Source organism: Argopecten irradians, chromosome 1 (genome assembly GCF_041381155.1).
Source record: "Argopecten irradians isolate NY chromosome 1, Ai_NY, whole genome shotgun sequence".
NCBI lineage: Eukaryota > Metazoa > Mollusca > Bivalvia > Pectinida > Pectinidae > Argopecten > Argopecten irradians.
This window is the reverse complement of record NC_091134.1, coordinates 72,899,107-72,924,301: the sequence shown is the minus strand read 5'-3', so window position 1 is coordinate 72,924,301 and position 25,195 is coordinate 72,899,107. Positions and strand designations below refer to the sequence as shown.

The 25,195-nt window shown below is 43.0% G+C and overlaps 1 protein-coding gene across 2 annotated transcripts in view; it reads right to left on the bottom strand.

Annotated features, from left to right (window-relative positions):
• The window catches only part of LOC138307579 (pyrokinin-1 receptor-like), a 252,341-nt gene that overhangs the window by 87,080 nt on the left and 140,066 nt on the right, over positions 1-25,195 (bottom strand). The window lies entirely within an intron of this gene.

Here is a 25,195-nt window from a genome sequence, read left to right as displayed (position 1 = left end):
TGGTAACACCGGCAGTACTGGTTGTTGTTGGTACATCTGTAGTAGTGGTAACACCGGCAGTACTGGTTGTTGTTGGTACATCTGTAGTAGTGGTAACACCGGCAGTACTGGTTGTTGTTGGTACATCTGTAGTAGTAGTAGTAACACCGGCAGTACTGATTGTTGTTGGTACATCTGTAGTAGTGGTAACACCGGCAGTACTGGTTGTTGTTGGTACATCTGTAGTAGTGGTAACACCGGCAGTACTGGTTGTTGTTGGTACATCTGTAGTAGTGGTAACACCGGCAGTACTGGTTGTTGTTGGTACATCTGTAGTAGTAGTGGTAACACCGGCAGTACACTGGTTGTTGTTGGTACATCTGTAGTAGTGGTAACACCGGCAGTACTGGTTGTTGTTGGTACATCTGTAGTAGTGGTAACACCGGCAGTACTGGTTGTTGTTGGTACATCTGTAGTAGTGGTAACACCGGCAGTACTGGTTGTTGTTGGTACATCTGTAGTAGTGGTAACACCGGCAGTACTGGTTGTTGTTGGTACATCTGTAGTAGTGGTAACACCAGCAGTACTTGTTGTTGTTGGTACATCTGTAGTAGTGGTAACACCGGCAGTACTGGTTGTTGTTGGTACATCTGTAGTAGTGGTAAACACCGGCAGTACTGGTTGTTGTTGGTACATCTGTAGTAGTGGTAACACCGGCAGTAGTTGTTGTTGTTGGTACATCTGTAGTAGTGGTAACACCGGCAGTACTGGTTGTTGTTGGTACATCTGTAGTAGTGGTAACACCGGCAGTACTGGTTGTTGTTGGTACATCTGTAGTAGTGGTAACACCGGCAGTACTGGTTGTTGTTGGTACATCTGTAGTAGTGGTAACACCGGCAGTACTGGTTGTTGTTGGTACATCTGTAGTAGTGGTAACACCGGCAGTACTGGTTGTTGTTGGTACATCTGTAGTAGTGGTAACACCGGCAGTACTGGTTGTTGTTGGTACATCTGTAGTAGTGGTAACACCGGCAGTAGTGGTTGTTGTTGGTACATCTGTAGTAGTGGTAACACCGGCAGTACTGGTTGTTGTTGGTACATCTGTAGTAGTGGTAACACCGGCAGTACTGGTTGTTGTTGGTACATCTGTAGTAGTGGTAACACCGGCAGTACTGGTTGTTGTTGGTACATCTGTAGTAGTGGTAACACCGGCAGTACTGGTTGTTGTTGGACATCTGTAGTAGTGGTAACACCGGCAGTACTGGTTGTTGTTGGTACATCTGTAGTAGTGGTAACACCGGCAGTACTGGTTGTTGTTGGTACATCTGTAGTAGTGGTAACACCGGCAGTACTGGTTGTTGTTGGTACATCTGTAGTAGTGGTAACACCGGCAGTACTGGTTGTTGTTGGTACATCTGTAGTAGTGGTAACACCGGCAGTACTGGTTGTTGTTGGTACATCTGTAGTAGTGGTAACACCGGCAGTACTGGTTGTTGTTGGTACATCTGTAGTAGTGGTAACACCGGCAGTACTGGTTGTTGTTGGTACATCTGTAGTAGTGGTAACACCGGCAGTACTGGTTGTTGTTGGTACATCTGTAGTAGTGGTAACACCGGCAGTACTCATGGTTGTTGTTGGTACATCTGTAGTAGTGGTAACACCGGCAGTACTGGTTGTTGTTGGTACATCTGTAGTAGTGGTAGTAACACCGGCAGTACTGGTTGTTGTTGGTACATCTGTAGTAGTGGTAACACCGGCAGTACTGGTTGTTGTTGGTACATCTGTAGTAGTGGTAACACCAGCAGTACTGGTGTTGTTGGTACATCTGTAGTAGTGGTAACACCGGCAGTACTGGTTGTTGTTGGTACATCTGTAGTAGTGGTAACACCGGCAGTACTGGTTGTTGTTGGTACATCTGTAGTAGTGGTAACACCGGCAGTACTGGTTGTTGTTGGTACATCTGTAGTAGTGGTAACACCGGCAGTACTGGTTGTTGTTGGTACATCTGTAGTAGTGGTAACCGTAGTTGTTGTGTACATCTGTAGTAGTGGTAACACCGGCAGTACTGGTTGTTGTTGGTAACATCTGTAGTAGTGGTAACACCGGCAGTACTGGTTGTTGTTTGGTACATCTGTAGTAGTGGTAACACCGGCAGTACTGGTTGTTGTTGGTACATCTGTAGTAGTGGTAACACCGGCAGTACTGGTTGTTGTTGGTACATCTGTAGTAGTGATAACACCGGCAGTACTTGTTGTTGTTGGTACATCTGTAGTAGTGGTAACACCGGCAGTACTGGTTGTTGTTGGTACATCTGTAGTAGTGGTAACACCGGCAGTACTGGTTGTTGTTGGTACATCTGTAGTAGTGGTAACACCGGCAGTACTGGTTGTTGTTGGTACATCTGTAGTAGTGGTAACACCGGCAGTACTGGTTGTTGTTGGTACATCTGTAGTAGTGGTAACACCGGCAGTACTGGTTGTTGTTGGTACATCTGTAGTAGTGGTAACACCGGCAGTACTGGTTGTTGTTGGTACATCTGTAGTAGTGGTAACACCGGCAGTACTGGTTGTTGTTGGTACATCTGTAGTAGTGGTAACACCGGCAGTACTGGTTGTTGTTGGTACATCTGTAGTAGTGGTAACACCGGCAGTAGTACTGGTTGTTGTTGGTACATCTGTAGTAGTGGTAACACCGGCAGTACTGGTTGTTGTTGGTACATCTGTAGTAGTGGTAACACCGGCAGTACTGGTTGTTGTTGGTACATCTGTAGTAGTGGTAACACCGGCAGTACTGGTTGTTGTTGGTACATCTGTAGTAGTGGTAACACCGGCAGTACTGGTTGTTGTTGGTACATCTGTAGTAGTGGTAACACCGGCAGTACTGGTTGTTGTTGGTACATCTGTAGTAGTGGTAACACCGGCAGTACTGGTTGTTGTTGGTACATCTGTAGTAGTGGTAACACCGGCAGTACTGGTTGTTGTTGGTACATCTGTAGTAGTGGTAACACCGGCAGTACTGGTTGTTGTTGGTACATCTGTAGTAGTGGTAACATCAGCAGTAGGTTGTTGTTGGTACATCTGTAGTAGTGGTAACACCGGCAGTACTGGTTGTTGTTGGTACATCTGTAGTAGTGGTAACACCGGCAGTACTGGTTGTTGTTGGAACATCTGTAGTAGTGGTAACACCGGCAGTACTGGTTGTTGTTGGTACATCTGTAGTAGTGGTAACACCGGCAGTACTGGTTGTTGTTGGTACATCTGTAGTAGTGGTAACACCGGCAGTACTGGTTGTTGTTGGTACATCTGTAGTAGTGGTAAACACCGGCAGTACTGGTTGTTGTTGGTACATCTGTAGTAGTGGTAACACCGGCAGTTATACTGGTTGTTGTTGGTACATACATCTGTAGTAGTGGTAACACCGGCAGTACTGGTTGTTGTTGGTACATCTGTAGTAGTGGTAACACCGGCAGTACTGGTTGTTGTTGGTACATCTGTAGTAGTGGTAACACCGGCAGTACTGGTTGTTGTTGGTACATCTGTAGTAGTGGTAACACCGGCAGTACTGGTTGTTGTTGGTACATCTGTAGTAGTGGTAACACCGGCAGTACATGGTTGTTGTTGGTACATCTGTAGTAGTGGTAACACCGGCAGTACTGGTTGTTGTTGGTACATCTGTAGTAGTGGTAACACCGGCAGTACTGGTTGTTGTTGGTACATCTGTAGTAGTGGTAACACCGGCAGTACTGGTTGTTGTTGGTACATCTGTAGTAGTGGTAACACCGGCAGTACTGGTTGTTGTTGGTACATCTGTAGTAGTGGTAACACCGGCAGTAGTGGTTGTTGGTACATCTGTAGTAGTGGTAACACCGGCAGTACTGGTTGTTGTTGGTACATCTGTAGTAGTGGTAAACACCGGCAGTACTGGTTGTTGTTGGTACATCTGTAGTAGTGGTAACACCGGCAGTACTGGTTGTTGTTGGTACATCTGTAGTAGTAGTAGTAACACCGGCAGTACTGGTTGTTGTTGGTACATCTGTAGTAGTGGTAACACCGGCAGTACTGGTTGTTGTTGGTACATCTGTAGTAGTGGTAACACCGGCAGTACTGGTTGTTGTTGGTACATCTGTAGTAGTGGTAACACCGGCAGTACTGGTTGTTGTTGGTACATCTGTAGTAGTGGTAACACCGGCAGTACTGGTTGTTGTTGGTACATCTGTAGTAGTGGTAACACCGGCAGTACTGGTTGTTGTTGGTACATCTGTAGTAGTGGTAACACCGGCAGTACTTGTTGGTTCTGTAGTAGTGGTAACACCGGCAGTACTGGTTGTTGTTGGTACTCTGTAGTAGTGGTAACACCGGCAGTACTGGTTGTTGTTGGTACATCTGTAGTAGTGGTAACACCGGCAGTACTGGTTGTTGTTGGTACATCTGTAGTAGTGGTAACACCGGCAGTACTGGTTGTTGTTGGTACATCTGTAGTAGTGGTAACACCGGCAGTACTGGTTGTTGTTGGTACATCTGTAGTAGTGGTAACACCGGCAGTACTGGTTGTTGTTGGTACATCTGTAGTAGTGGTAACACCGGCAGTACTGGTTGTTGTTGGTACATCTGTAGTAGTGGTAACACCGGCAGTACTGGTTGTTGTTGGTACATCTGTAGTAGTGGTAACACCGGCGGTACATCTGTAGTAGTGGTAACACCGGCAGTACTGGTTGTTGCTGGAACCTCTGTAGTAGTGGTAACACCGGCAGTACTGGTTGTTGTTGGTACATCTGTAGTAGTGGTAACACCGGCAGTACTGGTTGTTGTTGTTGGTACATCTGTAGTAGTGGTAACACCGGCAGTACTGGTTGTTGTTGGTACATCTGTAGTAGTGGTAACACCGGCAGTACTGGTTGTTGTTGGTACATCTGTAGTAGTGGTAACACCGGCAGTACTGGTTGTTGTTGGTTTGGTACATCTGTAGTAGTGGTAACACCGGCAGTACTGGTTGTTGTTGGTACATCTGTAGTAGTGGTAACACCGGCAGTACTGGTTGTTGTTGGTACATCTGTAGTAGTGGTAACACCGGCAGTACTGGTTGTTGTTGGTACATCTGTAGTAGTGGTAACACCGGCAGTACTTGTCGTTGTTGGAACATCTGTAGTAGTGGTAACACCGGCAGTACTGGTTGTTGATGGTACATCTGTAGTAGTAGTAGTAACACCGGCAGTACTGGTTGTTGTTGGTACATCTGTAGTAGTGGTAACACCGGCAGTACTGGTTGTTGTTGGTACATCTGTAGTAGTGGTAACACCGGCAGTACTGGTTGTTGTTGGTACATCTGTAGTAGTGGTAACACCAGCAGTACTGGTTGTTGTTGGTACATCTGTAGTAGTGGTAACACCGGCAGTACTGGTTGTTGTTGGTACATCTGTAGTAGTGGTAACACCGGCAGTACTGGTTGTTGTTGGTACATCTGTAGTAGTGGTAACACCGGCAGTACTGGTTGTTGTTGGTACATCTGTAGTAGTGGTAACACCGGCAGTACTGGTTGTTGTTGGTACATCTGTAGTAGTGGTAACACCGGCAGTACTGGTTGTTGTTGGTACATCTGTAGTAGTGGTAACACCGGCAGTACTGGTTGTTGTTGGTACATCTGTAGTAGTGGTAACACCGGCAGTACTGGTTGTTGTTGGTACATCTGTAGTAGTGGTAACACCGGCAGTACTGGTTGTTGTTGGTACATCTGTAGTAGTGGTAACACCGGCAGTACTGGTTGTTGTTGGTACATCTGTAGTAGTGGTAACACCGGCAGTACTGGTTGTTGTTGGTACATCTGTAGTAGTGGTAACACCGGCAGTACTGGTTGTTGTTGGTACATCTGTAGTAGTGGTAACACCGGCAGTACTGGTTGTTGTTGGTACATCTGTAGTAGTGGTAACACCGGCAGTACTGGTTGTTGTTGGTGATACATCTGTAGTAGTGGTAACACCGGCAGTAGTGGTTGTTGTTGGTACATCTGTAGTAGTGGTAACACCCGGCAGTACTGGTTGTTGTTGGTACATCTGTAGTAGTGGTAACACCGGCAGTACTGGTTGTTGTTGGTACATCTGTAGTAGTGGTAACACCGGCAGTACTGGTTGTTGTTGGTACATCTGTAGTAGTGGTAACACACCGGCAGTACTGGTTGTTGTTGGTACATCTGTAGTAGTGGTAACACCGGCAGTACTGGTTGTTGTTGGTACATCTGTAGTAGTGGTAACACCGGCAGTACTGGTTGTTGTTGGTACATCTGTAGTAGTGGTAACACCGGCAGTACTGGTTGTTGTTGGTACATCTGTAGTAGTGGTAACACCGGCGGTACTGGTTTGTTGTTGGTACATCTGTAGTAGTGGTAACACCGGCAGTACTGGTTGTTGTTGGTACATCTGTAGTAGTGGTAACACCGGCAGTACTGGTTGTTGTTGGTACATCTGTAGTAGTGGTAACACCGGCAGTACTGGTTGTTGTTGGTACATCTGTAGTAGTGGTAACACCGGCAGTACTGGTTGTTGTTGGTACATCTGTAGTAGTGGTAACACCGGCAGTACTGGTTGTTGTTGGTACATCTGTAGTAGTGGTAACACCGGCAGTACTGGTTGTTGTTGGTACATCTGTAGTAGTGGTAACACCGGCAGTACTGGTTGTTGTTGGTACATCTGTAGTAGTGGTAACACCGGCAGTACTGGTTGTTGTTGGTACATCTGTAGTAGTGGTAACACCGGCAGTACTGGTTGTTGTTGGTACATCTGTAGTAGTGGTAACACCGGCAGTACTGGTTGTTGTTGGTACATCTGTAGTAGTGGTAACACCGGCAGTACTGGTTGTTGTTGGTACATCTGTAGTAGTGGTAACACCGGCAGTACTGGTTGTTGTTGGTACATCTGTAGTAGTGGTAACACCGGCAGTACTGGTTGTTGTTGGTACATCTGTAGTAGTGGTAACACCGGCAGTACTGGTTGTTGTTGGTACATCTGTAGTAGTGGTAACACCGGCAGTACTGGTTGTTGTTGGTACATCTGTAGTAGTGGTAACACCGGCAGTACTGGTTGTTGTTGGTACATCTGTAGTAGTGGTAACACCGGCAGTACTGGTTGTTGTTGGTACATCTGTAGTAGTGGTAACACGCAGTACTTGTTGTTGTTGGTACATCTGTAGTAGTGGTAACCGGCAGTACTGGTTGTTGTTGGTACATCTGTAGTAGTGGTAACACCTGGCAGTACTGGTTGTTGTTGGTACATCTGTAGTAGTGGTAACACCGGCAGTACTGGTTGTTGTTGGTACATCTGTAGTAGTGGTAACACCGGCAGTACTGGTTGTTGTTGGTACATCTGTAGTAGTGGTAAACACCGGCAGTACTGGTTGTTGTTGGTACATCTGTAGTAGTGGTAACACCGGCAGTACTGGTTGTTGTTGGTACATCTGTAGTAGTGGTAACACCGGCAGTACTGGTTGTTGTTGGTACATCTGTAGTAGTGGTAACACCGGCAGTACTGGTTGTTGTTGGTACATCTGTAGTAGTGGTAACACCGGCAGTACTGGTTGTTGTTGGTACAGTAGTAGTGGTAAACACCGGCAGTACTGGTTGTTGTTGGTACATCTGTAGTAGTGGTAACACCGGCAGTACTGGTTGTTGTTGGTACATCTGTAGTAGTGGTAACACCGGCAGTACTGGTTGTTGTTGGTACATCTGTAGTAGTGGTAACACCGGCAGTACAGTACTGGTTGTTGTTGGTACATCTGTAGTAGTGGTAACACCGGCAGTACTGGTTGTTGTTGGTACATCTGTAGTAGTGGTAACACCGGCAGTACTGGTTGTTGTTGGTACATCTGTAGTAGTGGTAACACCGGCAGTACTGGTTGTTGTTGGTACATCTGTAGTAGTGGTAACACCGGCAGTACTGGTTGTTGTTGGTACATCTGTAGTAGTGGTAACACCGGCAGTACTGGTTGTTGTTGGTACATCTGTAGTAGTGGTAACACCGGCAGTACTGGTTGTTGTTGGTACATCTGTAGTAGTAGTTAACACCGGCAGTAGTTGTTGTTGGTACATCTGTAGTAGTGGTAACACCGGCAGTACTGGTTGTTGTTGGTACATCTGTAGTAGTGGTAACACCGGCAGTACTGGTTGTTGTTGGTACATCTGTAGTAGTGGTAACACCGGCAGTACTGGTTGTTGGTACATCTGTAGTAGTGGTAACACCGGCAGTACTGGTTGTTGTTGGTACATCTGTAGTAGTGGTAACACCGACAGTACTGGTTGTTGTTGGTACATCTGTAGTAGTAGTAGTAACACCGGCAGTACTGGTTGTTGTTGGTACATCTGTAGTAGTGGTAACACCGGCAGTACTGGTTGTTGTTGGTACATCTGTAGTAGTGGTAACACCGGCAGTACTGGTTGTTGTTGGTACATCTGTAGTAGTGGTAACACCGGCAGTACTGGTTGTTGTTGGTACATCTGTAGTAGTGGTAACACCGGCAGTACTGGTTGTTGTTGGTACATCTGTAGTAGTGGTAACACCGGCAGTACTGGTTGTTGTTGGTACATCTGTAGTAGTGGTAACACCGGCAGTACTGGTTGTTGTTGGTACATCTGTAGTAGTGGTAACACCGGCAGTACTGGTTGTTGTTGGTACATCTGTAGTAGTGGTAACACCGGCAGTACTGGTTGTTGTTGGTACATCTGTAGTAGTGGTAACACCGGCAGTACTGGTTGTTGTTGGTACATCTGTAGTAGTGGTAACACCGGCAGTACTGGTTGTTGTTGGTACATCTGTAGTAGTGGTAACACCGGCAGTACTGGTTGTTGTTGGTACATCTGTAGTAGTGGTAACACCGGCAGTACTGGTTGTTGTTGGTACATCTGTAGTAGTGGTAACACCGGCAGTACTGGTTGTTGTTGGTACATCTGTAGTAGTGGTAACACCGGCAGTACTGGTTGTTGTTAGTACATCTGTAGTAGTAGTAGTAACACCGGCAGTACTTGTTGTTGTTGGTACATCTGTAGTAGTGGTAACATCGGCAGTACTGGTTGTTGTTGGTACATCTGTAGTAGTGGTAACACCGGCAGTACTTGTTGTTGTTGGTACATCTGTAGTAGTGGTAACACCGGCAGTACTGGTTGTTGTTGGTACATCTGTAGTAGTGGTAACACCGGCAGTACTGGTTGTTGTTGGTACATCTGTAGTAGTGGTAACACACGGCAGTACTGGTTGTTGTTGGTACATCTGTAGTAGTGGTAACACCGGCAGTACTGGTTGTTGTTGGTACATCTGTAGTAGTGGTAACACCGGCAGTACTGGTTGTTGTTGGTACATCTGTAGTAGTGGTAACACCGGCAGTACTGGTTGTTGTTGGTACATCTGTAGTAGTAGTAGTAACACCGGCAGTACTGATTGTTGTTGGTACATCTGTAGTAGTGTAGTAACACCGGCAGTACTGGTTGTTGTTGGTACATCTGTAGTAGTGGTAACACCGGCAGTACTGGTTGTTGTTGGTACATCTGTAGTAGTGGTAACACCGGCAGTACTTGTTGTTGTTGGTACATCTGTAGTAGTGGTAACACCGGCAGTACTGGTTGTTGTTGGTACATCTGTAGTAGTAGTAGTAACACCGGCAGTACTGGTTGTTGTTGGTACATCTGTAGTAGTGGTAACACCGGCAGTACTGGTTGTTGTTGGTACATCTGTAGTAGTGGTAACACCGGCAGTACTGGTTGTTGTTGGTACATCTGTAGTAGTGGTAACACCGGCAGTACTGGTTGTTGTTGGTACATCTGTAGTAGTGGTAACACCGGCAGTACTGGTTGTTGTTGGTACATCTGTAGTAGTGGTAACACCGGCAGTACTGGTTGTTGTTGGTACATCTGTAGTAGTGGTAACACCGGCAGTACTGGTTGTTGTTGGTACATCTGTAGTAGTGGTAACACCGGCAGTACTGGTTGTTGTTGGTACATCTGTAGTAGTGGTAACACCGGCAGTACTGGTTGTTGTTGGTACATCTGTAGTAGTGGTAGTAACACCGGCAGTACTTGTTGTTGTTGGTACATCTGTAGTAGTGGTAACACCGGCAGTACTGGTTGTTGTTGGTACATCTGTAGTAGTGGTAACACCGGCAGTACTGGTTGTTGTTGGTACATCTGTAGTAGTGGTAACACCGGCAGTACTGGTTGTTGTTGGTACATCTGTAGTAGTGGTAACACCGGCAGTACTGGTTGTTGTTGGTACATCTGTAGTAGTGTGTAACACCGGCAGTACTGGTTGTTGTTGGTACATCTGTAGTAGTGGTAACACCGGCAGTACTGGTTGTTGTTGGTACATCTGTAGTAGTGGTAACACCGGCAGTACTGGTTGTTGTTGGTACATCTGTAGTAGTGGTAACACCGGCAGTACTGGTTGTTGTTGGTACATCTGTAGTAGTGGTAACACCGGCAGTACTGGTTGTTGTTGGTACATCTGTAGTAGTGGTAACACCGGCAGTACTGGTTGTTGTTGGTACATCTGTAGTAGTGGTAACACCGGCAGTACTGGTTGTTGTTGGTACATCTGTAGTAGTGGTAACACCGGCAGTACTGGTTGTTGTTGGTACATCTGTAGTAGTGGTAACACCGGCAGTACTGGTTGTTGTTGGTACATCTGTAGTAGTGGTAACACCGGCAGTACTGGTTGTTGTTGGTACATCTGTAGTAGTGGTAACACCGGCAGTACTGGTTGTTGTTGGTACATCTGTAGTAGTGGTAACACCGGCAGTACTGGTTGTTGTTGGTACATCTGTAGTAGTAGTAGTAACACCGGCAGTACTGGTTGTTGTTGGTACATCTGTAGTAGTGGTAACACCAGCAGTAGTGGTTGTTGGTACATCTGTAGTAGTGGTAACACCGGCAGTACTGGTTGTTGTTGGTACATCTGTAGTAGTGGTAACACCGGCAGTACTGGTTGTTGTTGGTACATCTGTAGTAGTGGTAACACCGGCAGTACTGTTTGTTGTTGGTACATCTGTAGTAGTGGTAACACCGGCAGTACTGGTTGTTGTTGGTACATCTGTAGTAGTGGTAACACCGGCAGTACTGGTTGTTGTTGGTACATCTGTAGTAGTGGTAACACCGGCAGTACTGGTTGTTGTTGGTACATCTGTAGTAGTGGTAACACCGGCAGTACTGGTTGTTGTTTTTGATACATCTGTAGTAGTGGTAACACCGTTAGTACTGGTTGTTGTTGGTACATCTGTAGTAGTGGTAACACCAGCAGTAGTGGCTGTTGGTACATCTGTAGTAGTGGTAACACCGGCAGTACTGGTTGTTGTTGGTACATCTGTAGTAGTGGTAACACCGGCAGTACTGGTTGTTGTTGGTACATCTGTAGTAGTGGTAACACCGGCAGTACTGGTTGTTGTTGGTACATCTGTAGTAGTGGTAACACCGCAGTACTGGTTGTTGTTGGTACATCTGTAGTAGTGGTAACACCGGCAGTATGGGTTGTTGTTGGTACATCTGTAGTAGTGGTAACACCGGCAGTACTGGTTGTTGTTGGTACATCTGTAGTAGTGGTAACACCGGCAGTACTGGTTGTTGTTGGTACATCTGTAGTAGTGGTAACACCGGCAATACTGGTTGTTGTTGGTACATCTGTAGTAGTGGTAACACCGGCAGTACTGGTTGTTGTTGGTACATCTGTAGTAGTGGTAACACCGGCAGTACTGGTTGTTGTTGGTACATCTGTAGTAGTGGTAACACCGACAGTACTGGTTGTTGTTGGTACATCTGTAGTAGTGGTAGTAACACCGGCAGTACTTGTTGTTGTTGGTACATCTGTAGTAGTGGTAACACCGGCAGTACTGGTTGTTGTTGGTACATCTGTAGTAGTGGTAACACCGGCAGTAGTGGTTGTTGTTGGTACATCTGTAGTAGTGGTAACACCGGCAGTACTGGTTGTTGTTGGTACATCTGTAGTAGTGGTAACACCGGCAGTACTGGTTGTTGTTGGTACATCTGTAGTAGTGGTAACACCGGCAGTACTGGTTGTTGTTGGTACATCTGTAGTAGTGGTAAAACCGGCAGTACTGGTTGTTGTTGGTACATCTGTAGTAGTGGTAACACCGGCAGTACTGGTTGTTGTTGTTGGTACATCTGTAGTAGTGGTAACACCGGCAGTACTGCTTGTTGTTGGTACATCTGTAGTAGTGGTAACACCGGCAGTACTGGTTGTTGTTGGTACATCTGTAGTAGTGGTAACACCGGCAGTACTGGTTGTTGTTGGTACATCTGTAGTAGTGGTAACACCGGCAGTACTGGTTGTTGTTGGTACATCTGTAGTAGTGGTAACACCGGCAGTACTGGTTGTTGTTGGGTACATCTGTAGTAGTGGTAACACCGGCAGTACTGGTTGTTGTTGGTACATCTGTAGTAGTGGTAACACCGGCAGTACTGGTTGTTGTTGGTACATCTGTAGTAGTGGTAACACCGGCAGTACTGGTTGTTGTTGGTACATCTGTAGTAGTGGTAACACCAGCAGTACTTGTTGTTGTTGGTACATCTGTAGTAGTGGTAACACCGGCAGTACTGGTTGTTGTTGGTACATCTGTAGTAGTGGTAACACCGGCAGTACTGGTTGTTGTTGTACATCTGTAGTAGTGGTAACTACCGGCAGTACTGGTTGTTGTTGGTAATCTGTAGTAGTGGTAACACCGGCGGCAGTACTGGTTGTTGTTGGTACATCTGTCGTAGTAGTGGTAACACCGGCAGTACTGGTTGTTGTACAGTAAGGTTGTTGTAAAACTCTACAGTAAGGTTGTTGTAACTCTACAGTAAGGTTGTTGTAACTCTACAGTAAGGTTGTGTGTAAACTCTACAGTAAGGTTGTTGTAACTCTACAGTAAGGTTGTTGTGTTTGTAACTCTACAGTAAGGTTGTTGTAACTCTACAGTAAGGTTGTTGTAATCTACAGTAAGGTTGTTGTAACTCTACAGTAAGGTTGTTGTAACTCTACAGTAAGGTTGTTGTAACTCTACAGTAGGTTGTTGTAACTCTACAGTAAGGTTTGTTGTAACTCTACAGTAAGGTTGTTGTAACTCTACAGTAAGGTTGTTGTAACTTACAGTAAGGTTGTGTAACTACAGTAAGGTTGTTGTAACTCTACAGTAAGGTTGTTGTAACTCTACAGTAAGGTTGTTGTAACTCTACAGTAAGGTTGTTGTAACTCTACAGTAAGGTTGTTGTAACTCTACAGTAAGGTTGTTGTAACTCTACAGTATAAGGTTGTTGTAACTCTACAGTAAGGTTGTTGTAACTTTGTAACTCTACAGTAAGGTTGTTGTAACTCTACAGTAAGGTTGTTGTAACTCTACAGTAAGGTTGTTGTAACTCTACAGTAAGGTTGTTGTAACTCTACAGTAAGGTTGTTTGTAACTCTACAGTAAGGTTGTGTTGTCAACTCTACAGTAAGGTTGTTTGTAACTCTAACAGTAAGGTTGTTGTAACTCTACAGTAAGGTTGTTGTAACTCTACAGTAAGGTTGTTTGTAACTCTACAGTAAGGTTGTTGTAACTCTGACAGTAAGGTTGTTGTAACTCTACAGTAAGGTTGTTGTAACTCTACAGTAAGGTTGTTGTAACTCTACAGTAAGGTTGTTGTAACTCTACAGTAAGGTTGTTGTAACTCTACAGTAAGGTTGTTGTAACTCTACAGTAAGGTTGTTGTAACTTTGTAACTCTACAGTAAGGTTGTTGTAACTCTACAGTAAGGTTGTTGTAACTCTACAGTAAGGTTGTTGTAACTCTACAGTAAGGTTGTTGTAACTCTACAGTAAGGTTGTTGTAACTCTACAGTAAGGTTGTTGTAACTCTACATAGTAAGGTTGTTGTAACTCTACAGTAAGGTTGTTGTTGTAACTCTACAGTAAGGTTGTTGCTAACTCTACAGTAAGGTTGTTGTAACTCTACAGTAAGGTTGTTGTAACTCTACAGTAAGGTTGTTGTAAACTCTACAGTAAGGTTGTTTGTAACTCTACAGTAAGGTTGTTGTAACTCTACAGTAAGGTTGTTGTAACTCTACAGTAAGTGGTTGTTGTAACTCTACAGTAAGGTTGTTGTAACTCTACAGTACGATTGTAACTCTACAGTAAGGTTGTTGTAACTCTACAGTAAGGTTGTTGTAACTCTACAGTAAGGTTGTTGTAACTCTAACAGTAAGGTTGTTGTAACTCTACAGTAAGGTTGTTGTTACTCTACATAAGGTTGTTGTAACTCTACAGTAAGTGGTTGTTGTAACTCTACAGTAAGGTTGTTGTAACTCTACAGTAAGGTTGTTGTAACTCTACAGTAAGGTTGTTGTAACTCTACCAGTAAGGTTGTTGTAACTCTACAGTAAGGTTGTTGTAACTCTACAGTAAGGTTGTTGTAACTCTACAGTAAGGTTGTTGTAACTTTGTAACTCTACGGTATGTTGTGTTGTAACTCTACAGTAAGGTTGTTGTAACTCTACAGTAAGGTTGTTGTAACTCTACAGTAAGGTTGTTGTAACTCTACAGTAAGGTTGTTGTAACTCTACAGTAAGGTTGTTGTAATCTACAGTAAGGTTGTTGTAACTCTACAGTAAGGTTGTTGTAACTCTACAGTAAAGGTTGTTGTAACTCTGCAGGTTGTTGTAACTCTACAGTAAGGTTGTTGTAACTCTACAGGTAAGGTTGTTGTAACTTACAGTAAGGTAAGTAAGGTTGTTGTAACTCTACAGTAAGGTTGCTGTAAGGTTGCTACAGTATGGTCTGTATGTAACTCTACAGTAAGGTTGTTGTAACTCTACAGTTTGGCTGTAACTCTACAGTAAAGGTTGTTGTAACTCTACAGTAGGTTGTTGTAAACTCTTAAAGTAAGTATTTGGTAGGTTTTCTACAGTAACCTTCTTTAGATAAAACTTCTAATGTCAACCTTGAACTACCTAGTGGTTTAATATTTCAGCACGGTCAATGGAGGACATCGGGTTCAAGTGACACTGATCACAGAGCATTGATAGAGGCAGTTTTAATGATCTGTTTAATATCTATGATATCAATGTAAAGTAAACTGAAACTTTAAGTTAAAAACAGTTTACAGCCGATATCTGAACCCATGTTATATTTAATTTATCGTTATTAAAATAGATTCCATCACACGTATATGGGTCGTTCTAATAATTGCTGGGGCCTTTCCTGACTTTATTTACTACATGTAGCTTCCTGTAGTATAGCGATGATTGTTAGTATGCATTCAGTAAAACCAGAAACTGAAATGTAATTTGAGTGCCGTTTGACGTATTTTCTCATTCCATCCGCCAATTTGTTGTTCAGAATAATACCTAAGAGTTATGGGATATAGGTCTGTATTTGTAGAACAATCGCTGAGAATTGAACAATTTAACGAGATTGAAAACAAACCGTTATCCTAAAAGGAACATAGTGATTAAATCCTAGGATAAGAAAAACAACATTGCGTCCGTAGTACCCCACAAACTCTAATCGTCGGTAAACGGGGCGGTACAAAGGCAATAATAGGAATTTCCTTACTTAATAGTATAAGATTTAATTAATATGTTCTGTTATATTATTACTTTAATTTGATATTGTTTCACTTTAATCGTATATGTTTATCATTTGGTAGGGATAGGCGATTTGCATCTACCATTTTAAATAATTGCGTGTTGTACCATATAGACATTGCTGTACACACACACTATAGAGATAACAGACACTCGGCATCACATAGACATTTTGTCTTTTTTATCCTTTTAACTAACTGCATACCAACCCTAACGACCGACCGCCTCACGCCCGTCCTAGTTACGTACGTATGTTACATGTTCCGGTACAAGTGATTAGAGTTGTCCCGCCGTATCCGGTCTCCGAAGTATTCCGTGAAACTATTCTTTCGTTAACAATACACGTGCGAATGTGTTTTACAATGGAATTTAAGGTGTAGCGTGCGGTGGTATGAAAAACTATTATTTATTTGTTTCCGGTATTGTCCGATCATGTTTGTATACTGACGAATATAAACTGAAGAAAGTGCACGTAACATTTCTGTACCAAAACGGAAACACCGTTGAGATATTATAACATTCTTATCATCGAACTCGATCATGACTTTTATTCTGAGCTGTTTGTAACCATGTAATTTTCCATCAAACAATGAATATGAGGCGAATTATTACTTATTTTCGGGGCCTCCCATTACCTTATAGTACAAAGTCCAATACCTTATCACCCAAGGAAAGCATACCTACGTAAATGACCTCCCATGCCCCTTATCGCAACAACAACTATGGATATTGACTAAAGCTTTGGAACAAACGATGGGCTCGGTATTCTGTAATGAAATACCATGGTGATTTCACTTCCGGAATTTTTGTACCTTCTGCTTATCACCTCCCATAGATTATCAATCTTTTACCTATTTACCTAATCCCGAATCCCCTCCATTCCTTATCATCAATCCTCCAAATACGTTAGCCATTATACCTCGCTCTGTTAATTCGCTTATTCACCTCCAATACCTTATCACCTCCATCCTTTATCACTTCCAATACCTTATCATCAATACCTTAATCACCTCCAATACCTTACCTCCAATACATCACCTCCAATACCTTATCCACCTTATCACCTCCATACCTACCTTCCCATCACCTCCAATTACCTTATATCACCTTACACCCCTCCATACCCAATCCAATACCTTATCACCTCCCATACCTTTATCCTCCCATACCTTATCACCTCCAATACCTTATCATCACCTCCAATACCATCACCTCCAATACCTTATCACCTTCCACCTCCCTCCCAATACCTTATCACCTATCACCTCCCAATACCTTATCACCCTCCAATACCTTATCACCTCCATACCTACCCTTACCTTATCACTTCCTTAATACCTTAATCACCTCCATCACCTCCCATCACCTTTATCACCTCCAATAACCTTACCACTTCCAAAACCTTATCAACCTCCAACAACCTTTATCACCTCCCATACCTTATCACCTCCATCAGTTATACCTTTATCACCTCCAATACCTATCACCTTCCCATACCCTTATCACCTCCAATACCTTATCACCTCCCCCATACCTTATCACCTCCCAATACCTTATCACCCTTCCCATACCTTATACACCATCCAATACCTTATCACCTACAATACCTTAGTCAAATCCAATACCTTATCAACCTCCCTCCAATACCATATCACCTCACCTTATCACCAATACCTTATCACCCCCAATACCTTATCCACTTCCAATACCTTATCACTTCCAATACCTTATCACTGTCCAATACCTTATATCACCACGCTCCCAATACCTTAGTCACTTCCCATACCTGAGCCTTATCACCGTGCCCATCACCTTTATCACTTCTATCCAATTAAAACTTATCACCTCCAATACCTGATCACTTCAAAACCTATCAACCTCCATAATACCTTATCACCTCCAATACCTTATCACTCCCATACCCTTATCACTTCCAATACCTTATCACTTATCACCCTCCAATACCTTATCACCTCCAATACCTTATCACCTCCAATACCTTATCACCTCCAATACCTTATCACCTCCAATACCTTATCACCTCCCAATACCTTAATCACCTCCATACCTTATCACCTCCAATATCACCTCCCATACCTTATCACCTCCAATACCTTATCACCTCCAATACCTTATCACCTCCAATACCTTATCACACTCCAATACCTTATCCAATACCTTATCACTCCTTATCCACCTACACCTCCCAATATATCACCTCCTTATCACCTCCAATTATACCACCTCCAATACCTTATCACCTCCCATACACTTCCATACATCACTCCAATACCTTATCACCTCCAATACCTTATCACATCACCTTATCACCAATACCTTATCACCTCCAATACCTTATCACCTCCAATACCTTATCACCTCCCATACCTTATCACCTCCAATACCTTATCACCTCCAATACCTTATCACCTCCAATACCTTATCACCTCCAATACCTTATCACCTCCCATACCTTATCACCTCCAATACCTTATCACCTCCAATACCTTATCACCTCCAATACCTTATCACCTCCAATACCTTATCACCTCCAATACCTTATCACCTCCCATACCTTATCACCTCCAATACCTTATCACCTCCAATACCTTATCACCTCCAATACCTTATCACCTCCAATACCTTATCACCTCCAATACCTTATCACCTCCAATACCTTATCACCTCCCATACCTTATCACCTCCAATACCTTATCACCTCCAATACCTTATCACCTCCACCTTATCACCTCTTATCACCTTCCCATACCTTATCACCTCCACCACCTTATCACCAAATACCTTATCACCTCCCATACCTTATCACCTCCAATACCTTATCACCTCCCATACCTTATCACCTCCCATACCTTATCACCTCCAATACCTTATCACCTCCAATACCTTATCACCTCCCAATACCTTATCACCTCCCATACCTTATCACCTCCAATACCTTATCACCTCGCCATACCGTATCACTCTCCAATACCTTACCTCACCTCCCATACCTTATCACCTCCCAATACCTTATCACCTCCCAATACCTTATCACCTCCAATACCTTATCACCTCCAATACCTTATCACCTCCAATACCTTATCACCTCCAATACCTTATCACCTCCCATACCTTATCACCTCCCATACCTTATCACCTCCCATACCTTATCACTTCCCATACCTTATCACCTCCAATACCTTATCACCTCCCAATACCTTATCACCTCCAATACCTTATCACCTCCAATACCTTATCACCTCCAATACCTTATCACCTCCAATACCTTATCACCTCCAATACCTTATCACCTCCAATACCTTATCACCTCCAATACCTTATCACCTCCAATACCTTATCACCTCCAATACCTTATCACCTCCCATACCTTATCACCTCCAATACCTTATCACCTCCCATACCTTATCACCTCCAATACCTTATCACCTCCAATACCTTATCACCTCCAATACCTTATCACCTCCCATACCTTATCACCTCCAATACCTCCAATACCTTATCACCTCCAATACCTTATCACCTCCCATACCTTATCACCTCCAATACCTTATCACCTCCCATACCTTATCACCTCCAATACCTTATCACCTCCAATACCTTATCACCTCCAATACCTTATCACCTCCAATACCTTATCACCTCCAATACCTTATCACCTCCCATACCTTATCACCTCCAATACCTTATCACCTCCAATACCTTATCACCTCCAATACCTTATCACCTCCAATACCTTATCACTTCCAATACCTTATCACCTCCCATACCTTATCACCTCCCATACCTTATCACCTCCAATACCTTATCACCTCCAATACCTTATCACCTCCAATACCTTATCACCTCCAATACCTTATCACCTCCCATACCTTATCACCTCCAATACCTTATCACCTCCCATACCTTATCACCTCCAATACCTTATCACTTCCAATACCTTATCACCTCCAATACCTTATCACCTCCAATACCTTATCACCTCCCATACCTTATCACCTCCCATACCTTATCACCTCCAATACCTTATCACCTCCAATACCTTATCACCTCCAATACCTTATCACCTCCAATACCTTATCACCTCCAATACCTTATCACACCTCCCAATACCTTATCACCTCCAATACCTTATCACCTCCAATACCTTATCACCTCCCAATATCCATATACCACTGGGTCCTTATCACCTCCAATACCTTATCACCTCCAATACCTTATCACCTCCCATACCTTATCACCTCCAATACCTTATCACCTCCAATACCTTATCACCTTCCAATACCTTATCACTTCCAATACCTTATCACCAGATCCCATACCTTATCACCGTCCAATACCTTATCACCTTAATACCTTATCACCTCCAATACCTTTATCACCTAGGATACCTTATCACCCTCCAATCCTTATCACCTCCCAATACCTTATCACCTCCAATTATCTTATCACCTCCAACGTATGTCTTAGGACCTACCAATATCAGATAATATCACCCTCCATTACACTCACCTCCAGGATACCTTATCACCAATTCCTTACAAACGTCCAATACTCTGTCACCTACCAATACCTTATAACACCCTCCAATACCTTATCACCTCCATACCAATATCCAGATACCTCTTGGTCCTCCCCAACCTTATCACCTAGGAATACCTTATCACACCTCCCATACCTTATCACAATACCTTAATCACCTCCCAATACCTTATCCTTTACCTTATCACCTCCAATACCTCTGTAGGATACCTCCAATCCAGATCACATGGGTCCTTACAAACGTTATGTCTGTAGGATACCAATACCTCCAGATACACACTGGGTCCTTAATACCTTATGTCTGTACCTACCAATACCTTATACCACTCCACCTTTACAAACGTATATCTGTCCAGGATACCAATATCATCCAGATACCACTCACCTCCCTTACAATCACCTGTCTGTACCTTATACCAATACCTTATAACACTGGGTCCTTACAAATACGTATACCTGTATCAAACCAATATCCAATACCACTATCACTTTACAATACCGTATCACCTCCCATACCAATATCCAGATACCTTATGGGTCCTTACCTTATCACGTACCTTATCTGTTGGATACCTTATCATATCCAATACCTATCACCTCCAATAACCTGGGTCACCTACAATACCTTTATCTGTTCCAATACCTTATCACCGATCCAGAAGATACCATTAGGTCCTTACAAACCTTATGTCTCCAGGATACCATATCCCTCCATAACACTATCACCTTACAATCGTATACCTGTATCATACCAAATTCCACCTCCCATACCTTATCACCTCCCATACCTTATCACCTCCCATACCTTATCACCCTCCAATACCTTATAACACCTCCCTTACAAATACGTATGTCTGTAGGATACCAATAATCCAATACCATATCACTTCCAATACCTATTATCACCTCCAATACCCAGAATCACCTCCCAATACCTTATCACCTCCAATAGATAACACCTGGGTCTTTCACAATACGTATATCTGTAGGATACCAATATCCAGATCCCCACTGGGTCCTTACAAACGTATGTCTGTAGGATACCAATATCCAGATACCACTGGGTCCCTTACAAATATTTATGTCTGTAGGATACCAATACTCCAGATACCACATGGGTCCTTACAAACGTATGTCTGTAGGATACCCAATATCCAGATAACACTGGGTCCTTACAAACGTATGTCTGTAGGACTACCAATATCCAGATAAACACCAATACCTTACAAACGTGTATACCTGTAGGATACCAATATCCAGATACCACTGGGTCCTTACAAACCTTTATCTGTAGGATACCAATATCAGATAACATTGGGTCCTTACAAATCCAATACGTATTATCACTGTAGGATACCAATATGTCTTAGATCCACATTAACACTGGGTCCTTACAAACGTATGTCTGTAGGATACCAATATCCAGATAACACTGGGTCCTTACAAACTATATGTCTGTAGGATACCAATATCCAGATATCACTGGGTCCTTACAAAACGTATGTCTGTAGGATACCAATATCCAGATACCACTGGGTCCTTACAAACGTAATATCTGTAGGATACCAATATCCAATACCACTTGGGTCTTTACAAACTCCAATCTGTAGGATACCAATATCCAGATACCACTGGGTCCTTTACAAACGTATGTCTGTAGGATACCAATATCCAGATAACACTGGGTCCTTACAAACGTATGTCTGTAGGATACCAATATCCAGATAATACCACTGGGTCTTTACAAACGTTTGTCCTGTAGGATACCAATATCCAGATAACACTGGGTCTTTACAAACGTATGTCTGTAGGATACCAATATCCAGATACCACTGGGTCTTTACAAACGTATGTCTGTAGGATACCAATATCCAGATAACATTGGGTCCTTACAAACGTATATCTGTAGGATACCAATATCCAGATACCACTAGGTCTTTACAATCGTATGTCTGTAGGATACCAATATCCAGATACCACTGGGTCCTTACAAACGTATGTCTGTAGGATACCAATATCCAGATAACACTGGGTCCTTACAAACGTATGTCTGTAGGATACCAATATCCAGATAACACTGGGTCCTTACAAACGTATGTCTGTAGGATACCAATATCCAGATAACACTGGGTCTTTACAAACGTATATCTGTAGGATACCAATATCCAGATAACACTGGGTAAACCGTTACCAATAACGTTATGTCTGTTGGATACCAATATCCAGATAACCACTGGGTCCTTACAAACGTATGTCTGTAGGATAACCAATATCCAGATAACACTGGGTCCTTTACAAACGTATATCTGTAGGAAACCAAATATCCAGATACCACTGGGTCCTTAACAAACGTTATGTCTGTAGGATACCAATATCCAGATACCACTGGGTCCTTACAAACGTTTGTCTGTAGGATACCAATATCCAGATAACACTGGGTCTTTACAAACGTATGTCTGTAGGATACCAATATCCAGATAACACTGGGTCCTTACAAACGTATGTCTGTAGGATACCAATATCCAGATAACACTGGGTCCTTACAAACGTATGTCTGTAGGATACCAATATCCAGATACCACTGGGTCTTTACAAACGTATGTCTGTAGGATACCAATATCCAGATAACACTGGGTCCTTTACAAACGTATGTCTGTAGGATACCAATATCCAGATAACCACTGGGTCTTTACAAAACGGTATGTCTGTAGGATACCAATATCCAGATACCACTGGGGTCCTTACAAACGTATGTCTGTAGGATACCAATATCCAGATACCAGGTTACGCAATGGGTCCCTTACAAACGTATGTCTGTAGGATACCAATATCCAGATACCACTGGGTCTTTACAAACGTATGTCTGTAGGATACCAATATCCAGATAACACTGGGTCCTTACAAACGTATGTCTGTAGGATACCAATATCCAGATAACACTGGGTCTTTACAAACGTATGTCTGTAGGATACCAATATCCAGATACCACTAGGTCTTTACAAACGTATGTCTGTAGGATACCAATATCCAGATAACAATGGGTCCTTACAAACGTATATCTGTAGGATACCAATATCCAGATACCACTAGGTCCTTTGACAAACGTATGTCTGTAGGATACCAATATCCAGATAACACATTGGGTCCTTTACAAACGTATATCTGTAGGATACCAATATCCAGATACCACTGGGTCCTTACAAACGTTTGTCTGTAGGATACCAATATCCAGGATACCACTGGGTCCTTACAAACGTATGTCTGTAGGATACCAATATCCAGATAACACTGGGTCTTTACAAACGTATGTCTGTAGGATACCAATATCCAGATACCACTGGGTCCTTACAAACGTATGTCTGTAGGATACCAATATCCAGATACCACTAGGGTCTTTACAAACGTATGTCTGTAGGATACCAATATCCAGATAACAACTGGGTCCTTTACAAACGTATGTCTGTAGCGATATAGCCAATATCTCAGATAACACTGGGTCCTTACAAACGTTATGTCTGTAGGTTCTGATACCAATATCCAGATACACTGGGTCCTTACAAACGTATGTCTGTAGGATACCAATATCCAGATAACACTGGGTCTTTACAAACGTATGTCTGTAGGATACCAATATCCAGATAACACTGGGTCCTTACAAACTTTTGTCTGTAGGATACCAATATCCAGATAACACTGGGTCCTTACAAACGTATGTCTGTAGGATACCAATATCCAGATAACACTGGGTCTTTACAAACGTATGTCTGTAGGATACCAATATCCAGATACCACTGGGTCTTTACAAACGTATGTCTGTAGGATACCAATATCCAGATACCACTGGGTCCTTACAAACGTAGGATATCTTGTAGGATGACCCAATACTCCAGACATAACACTGGGTACTTTAGAAACGGTATGTCTGTACAAACCGATAAGCACTGGGTCCTTTACAAACGTATATCTGTAGGATACCAATATCCAGATACCACTGGGTCCTAAAACAAACGTATGTCTGTAGGATACCAATATCCAGATAACACTGGGTCCTTACAAACGTATGTCTGTAGGATACCAATATCCAGATCACCACTGGGTCCTTACAAACGTATGTCTGTAGGATACCAATATCCAGATAATCACTGGGTCCTTACAAACGTATGTCTGTAGGATACCAATATCCAGATACCACTGGGTCTTTACAAACGTATGTCTGTAGGATACCAATATCCAGATACCACTGGGTCTTTACAAACGTATGTCTGTAGGATACCAATATCCAGATACCACTGGGTCCTTACAAACGTTTGTCTGTAGGATATGGGTCTTTACAAACCTAGTCTGTAGGATACCAATATCCAGATAACACTGGGTCCTTACAAACGTATGTCTGTAGGATACCAATATCCAGATAACAATGGGTCCTTACAAACGTATGTCTGTAGGATACCAATATCCAGATAACACTGGGTCTTTACAAACGTATGTCTGTAGGATACCAAATATCCAGATACCACTGGGTCCTTACAAACGTATGTCTGTAGGATACCAATATCCAGATACCACTTGGTCTTTATAAACGTATATCTGTAGGATACCAATATCCAGATAACAATGGGTCTTTACAAACGTATATCTGTAGGATACCAATATCCAGATAACACTGGGTCTTTACAAACGTATGTCTGTAGGATACCAATATCCAGATAACACTGGGTCTTTACAAACGTATGTCTGTAGGATACCAATATCCAGATAACACTGGGTCCTTACAAACGTATTGTCTGTAGGATACCAATATCCAGATAACACTGGGTCCTTACAAACGTATATGTCTGTAGGATACCAATATCCAGATACCACTGGGTCCTTACAAACGTATGTCTGTAGGATACCAATATCCAGATAACACTGGGTCCTTACAAACGTATGTCTGTAGGATACCAATATCCAGATAACACTGGGTCCTTACAAACGTATGTCTGTAGGATACCAATATCCAGATAACAATGGGTCCTTACAAACGTATGTCTGTAGGATACCAATATCCAGATATAACAATGGGTCCTTA